Raw genomic sequence first — 6,023 nt, 5'->3', positions numbered from 1 at the left:
ATCCACACACAGTCAAACTGAGAGCGTGTGTGTGTGTGTGTGTGTGTGTGTGTGTGTGTGTGTGTGTGTGTGTGTGTGAGAGCTGAAAGTGTTTGCAGGTCAGTTTCTGCAGGGATTTGTCATCGTGACCTGGTTCTGTGTCTCAAGTAGACACACACACACACACACACACACACACACACACACAGCCGTTCTTGTTCCACCTTCCATTCATTAGAACAGCTGGACCAGAACCAGAACCAGAACCAGAACCGTCTTGTACTGAACCCAAACCTTCGTCAACGACTTCAATCAATCGTCAATAAATGAATTCAGGTGAAAATCTTTGAACCCACGGCAGGAACTGAGGCTTCAGCCAAAAAGTCCAGAAGCTAAAAGAATGTTCTGTTGTTAGCAGTTAGCATCAAGCTGCTAACACTTAGCCAAAGATGAGGAGATCTTTGACCAGGTCTGCACAAAGAACCAGAAAGAGTTACAGGTACATGACATCACACACACACTCACACACTCACACACACACACTCACGGCTCTACTGTGCTGCAAAAGCCTCCTCTAGGGGGCGTGGTCTCTCTTAGGAGTGAAGGAAACATAAATATCAGGAAATGAATTTAGGAAGATCAAGACAGGAGGAGAAGGAGAAGAAGGAGGAGGAGGAGGTGAAGGGTGGGGGGGCAGTGTGTCAGCCAATCACAGCTGGGAACAGCAGGCAGGGGGCGGGGTTTACCTGCCGCTGGTCACTGGAGAAACAAACTCTACAGGAGTGTAATGAGAAAATAAGTATTCAGTCCTGAGTTCATGAATAACAATCAGAGCCACACACACACACACACACACACACACACACACAGAGCTGTGTTCAAGTGTTGGTGACGCCTTTCTAATCACACGGCGTCAGCTGATGATTGACGCATGAAACACAAACGGTTTTTTTCCAGAAATGACAGAAATTGAAGGAAGAAAAAAAAAACTAAATTAAAACTGAGGAAAAAAAAACATTGAAGGGAAGAAAAAATCATAGATCGAATATCTGTAAAAAACAAACAAAAAAAAAAAAAAAACCTAAAGACCACAGCTAAAACACTAAGGACCACAAACTACATCAAAACAATATCAACTGTTTTTTTTAATGACAAACCATGTATAAACACAAATATCCAAATGGTTTAACTTTAGTCACATTAGGTTTGCATTTTACACTTTAGCTTGCATGGCGTTTCCACAACAAGCTCTGTGCCCAACTGAAAGAAAACCAAAGCAGCCAACAGCTAACAGCTAACAGGCTTCAGCTCAGGCCTGTAGGAGCACCACTTCTATCAGAACACCACTTACTAGCTGGACCAGGCCACCTCTTCAACATGAGGCACCGAGTAGCCTACCTCTCTAGATGAAAGCATTTCATTTGCAACGTGTCTGTGAGCTGAAATGAAATGAATTTCTCCATGAACTTCTGAATGAGTGTTCGTACATGTGTGTTCCTAACAGCAGGGGGCAGAGCTGAGGTTGGTGTCGGCCGAGAGGAAGAGACGCAAAAAGTCAATGTCACAATAAGAGTCAGAAAATCCTCCTCCTCCTGCTCCGCATGACTCCTGTTCAGACGCTGGCGTTCATTTCCAACATGGCCGCCGCCGCCGCCGCCGCCACCGTTCTGCTTCATAATCACATTTCCTTCCATTGACCGACTTTTTTTCCCTCATATTTTCGCTGCCATTGTGTCAGGAGTTTTAATCCTGTGATGTGGACACACACGTGCATCAGTCACACACACACACACACACACACACACACACACACACACAGTGATGGAGCTGTCCTCCCAGAGCCGGTGCAGTAATAAAGTCTGTAATAACCGTCGTGTTCCACTTCACTGCTCCTGGTTAAAGCCTGAGCTCCGACGGCAAAACAATCGCTTTTCTTTGTCGAAGCCTGAACCGCGACAACAACTTTAGAAACAACGCACGTTTCAGGAGTCGCCCAGAGACGGACAAGGACCGGGCTCGGCCTCGGAGCTCGGAATGATTAAAGGTCGGTTCAAAAGGTCGAGGAAAAACAATGGGTTCTGTTAAAAAAAAAAGGAACGCAAAATAAATTCACCTCAGATGGAAGTCAGGAGAAAAAAAAGAAATGGATTTTTAAATTAGAGTTCAATAATGAACAGATGCTAACAAGTAAATGCTAACATCTGAGTGTTAGCCAAAATAAATGGAGATTACGAAAGCTAACGAAAAAAGAACGAACCCGTTAGCTTCGTGAATCATTTGTCACTTTAATGTTGAACACATGGTTTTGTTTATTTTTATTTCTTTTTTTTTTTCTAATTTCTAACAAAAATGTGTTTATATTTCATCCAACATCAAAACTTTAAATTTTCCAGTTTTGGTTTTGAAAAACAAACTCTGACTAAATATTGACTTTTCATTTGAAAAAAAAAAAAAAGTTTTGGTGTGAACCAGTTTATTTGGTGGAGATACACACACACACACACACACACACCAGTGAACATTAAACTGGTGCAGCCGACAACTGACCGTCTGTTCTGTTTTATCTCTTTAGACAAAAAGAAACCAAAATATTTACTTCTACTTTTGTATTTCTCTTATTTAAATTAAATCATCATAAAAACCTCGTTCTGCTCCAATCACAGCCACAGACGTCACAGACGTCACAGACCCCGGGTCTAAACACAGGCTCAGTTCTGACAAACATCTAACGCTAAAGGTTAGCCACAAACGAACAAACTGAGGTTAATTCAACGACGACAGAGAAAAATGTGTTTCAACATGACGCAGAGTAAAACGACACACGTTTAAGAACGAGTTCAGCCTCAAGAAGAAAAACGATTAAAAAAGAATAAGCTCCGAAAAAAAGGCTAGGAGTAAAAAAAAAAAAAAAAAAAAAAAACAGCTGAGGGCTAACGTAGACATGACTGAAGCCAAAGACAAACTCAAACTCTGCTCCTCCTCAGTCTGAACGTCAGCTCTAATCGAACCAAAAAACAATGGATACTTTATATCAAAGATGAAGAAGAAGAAGTGATAAAAACAGCCTCGTGGTTCGCCATCGGCCGGAGGAGGAACACGAAAAACGTCACTTTTAAGAAAAAAAAAGAAAAAGAAAAAAAAGAAGATTCACTGCTAAAATGTTTAGTTTGCCAGAAAGACAAAGATGAACTGATAGTTTTACTGTTAGTGCAACAACTAACAGAGTGTCAAAAAAAACAGAAACAGAAACAAAAGTCCATTAAAAAGACTCTAAATGTTAAAAACGATGAAATGAAACGAGACCAAACTTTGACAGAAATGTTGTTGTTGTTTTATATATATTTAAGAACGAGTGAATGTTTTTACTCAGATCAGGGTTCGACGGTTTACTTTTAAACCGATTGAATGACTTATAAATAATGGAGAGTCACGAAGCTAACAGTTAGTTTCACCGACAGTCACTTCGGAACAAACGCACCGCGACAACAACGGGAAATTTGTACAAAAATCCACTCCAACCGTCAACGGTGTTGGTTTAAATCCGGTAAAAAATCAAATAAAAAGTGTTAGTTTTGTAATAAAGTGTTGTTTTTGTGTGGGTGTGGAGGCGGACAGCGGCGGAGCGGCTCCGCTCACCGAGCCTCTCACCTCAAATGACCCGGCGCTGCTAACTGTTAGCCCCGGTTGAACTCACGCACCGCCGCGGTGAACGCGGACGCAGCGCCGGACACAGGGCGGCGGAGACGGTGGGATGTTAGACTGTGAGGGGTAGACGTGGAGGAGAGGGCGATGGGGGAGGTGCAGGGGGAGAGTGGGGTTGAAGGGAGGCAGTCAGTCACAACAAACGCCCCCACGGTGAAGCGCATCTCCCTGCGGGACATCACCGCGGAACCGCCGTGTCTGGAGGCCGCTGAATGTCCGTCATTAGCGGCTCTGGCTAACAGGCTAACAGGCTGCAGCTTCGCGCTCTCACCGGGGGTGGAGGAGGTGGCGGTGGAGGTAGAGGAGGGCGGTGAAAAGTTCCCCACAAAAATTTTAAAAATATCTAAAAGCCACAGAGTGAAGCCGACTCCCTGTTGACAAGTGTCCCGAACAAAGTTCCCCCCACAGCCCCCTGTTTTGGCGGCTCTTTCCCCGGGGCAGCGTGTGCTGATGGAGGCGGGGACCGGAGCGCTGTTAGCAGCGGCGGGGGGGGGCGGGCGCGGCCGCGGCAACCGGGACACACGCACTCACACAGCCCGGTCCCAAACAGACGCATCTGCCGCCACAACAACTTCACTTCTCTCCCACATTTCAAACCCAAACCCCCTCCCTCTCTCCCTCTCCCCCCGGAGTCTTACCTGTGCGGGGCTTCGACTGCTGCTGCTGCGTGAAGTTTTTTTTTTATTATTCCCGGGACTCCGGCAGCGGCAGAGCGGCGCGGCAGCGGCAGAGCGGGAGCGGGGCGCAGAGACGCAGCAGCGGCGGCGGCAGCGGCAGCGGCGGAGCTGGGTCGAACACCGACAGCAGCATAGCTCAACCTAAAGACACGAGTGGGAAACAGCGCACGGCTGCTCGCTGCTCATAGGGGGGATCGACGACGAAAACCACATGATCTTTTACGTCAGCTGCATTTGCATAGGATGCCAAATTTATGTTTGGACTCCAGGTGACGTGGAAATGTACAGGCGAGTTTTGGCGCGCGTGCGTGTGTGCGTGCGTGCGTGTGTGTGTGTGTTACCTGTAGAGACACCAACACACTCGGACTCAGCAGTAAAAAAATGCCTGTGTGTGATTTACGACACCGTTAAAGGGGGAGTTTGGTTTTTTTATTATTATTTATTTTATTTTATTTTTTTATCATAGTTGGAGCTGCAGATCAGAACAGTTTCACTGACGTCCACATCACCACCACCAGGTGGAGCCGGTCAGTGCGACGCTACACTGCACACCTGCCCACAGGGGGCTCACGTTTAGGGTCTTGATGCCGGGACGGCAGCTCTCAACGGCGCCAGCTGTTGGTGAGCGGTGGCTCCGCAGATGACCTGACAAAGAGTTAAGGTCAACATTAACACACGACCTCTGACCCCTGTGTCTTACATTTTTATCCGTGTGTGACGTCACGTCTTCCGCTCATGCTCAGGTCACGTCAGGGCCGTAGACGGGTCGCAGTCGGACGGACGTCAAACACCGATATGATGATGTCACAAATATGGTCTCGGAAAAAAGACGTCGGCATTGGACGCCCCCTGCTGGTACGTCTTAGTGGAACCCTGACAGGCAGCAGAGAGCGAGACATAGCCAGGTGAGTAAATGATAGCATAAATGTATCCTAGCGCCATCTAGCGCCATCTGTGGCGCGTCTTACTTTCAAACATCAAACGGAGCCAAAGTCCATTGAGAAAAGCATCAGTTTTAGCTGCCAGTGCTGCGCTGCCTCGTGTGGTCACTTTGTGCGTCACTGACACAAAGCACAACAAAGAGCTTCAAACACCAGATTGACAAAACAACACAACTGAGTGACGGAGACAATGGTGGGGGCGTGGGCTGGGTTTAGACCGTGGTTTACGAACTCCAGTTTCCTGTCAACAGAACATGGCTGAGGTCCCGAATGACCACAGTCGCGGTGAAATTACCAGCTGTTTTTCACAACACACTTTTGTGATCATTCGTATTTCACTCCTGAAATGAACAAGTCTCCGTTTCTGGAGTCGAAAAAGTCGAAAAAGTCGAAAACGTCAACGTTGACAAAATCATGAAAATGTCTTGAAGAAAAATGACTGACGTTTCTGCTGTTGTGTGTGTGTGTGTGTGAATCCTTACTACAATCGGAATGCAATAGTGAGAATATCAACTTGTCAGAGACTGACACCTACAGGAGGTAAACGGAGCTACACCTCTCTTCTGTATTCTCCTACATCACATTCATTTTGAAGTCATTTCCAGAGCAGTTTTTGTTGATGCTGCGGTGACCTCTCACCTGATGCTGCGGTGACCTCTCACCTGATGCTGCGGTGACCTCTCACCTGATGCTGCGGTGACCTCTCACCTGATGCTGCGGGGGA

The 6,023-nt window shown here is 46.5% G+C and overlaps 1 protein-coding gene across 1 annotated transcript in view; it reads right to left on the bottom strand.

Moving 5' to 3' along the window:
- Window positions 1-5,261, bottom strand: part of LOC103393863 (zinc fingers and homeoboxes protein 2-like) — a 20,715-nt gene extending 15,454 nt beyond the window's left edge. The window contains exons 1-2 of the mRNA XM_017040891.2: window positions 5,083-5,261; window positions 4,320-5,003 (exon numbers count right to left, since the gene is read on the bottom strand). The gene's annotated coding sequence lies outside the window, so the exon portion shown is untranslated. The remainder of the gene's footprint in view (window positions 1-4,319; window positions 5,004-5,082) is intronic.
- Window positions 5,262-6,023: the final 762 nt, after the last annotated feature.

The sequence above is a fragment of the Cynoglossus semilaevis genome, chromosome 18 (genome assembly GCF_000523025.1).
Source record: "Cynoglossus semilaevis isolate Cse_v1.0 chromosome 18, Cse_v1.0, whole genome shotgun sequence".
Taxonomy (NCBI): domain Eukaryota; kingdom Metazoa; phylum Chordata; class Actinopteri; order Pleuronectiformes; family Cynoglossidae; genus Cynoglossus; species Cynoglossus semilaevis.
Note: the sequence above shows the minus strand (reverse complement) of the source record. Positions and strands in the feature narration are given on the sequence as shown.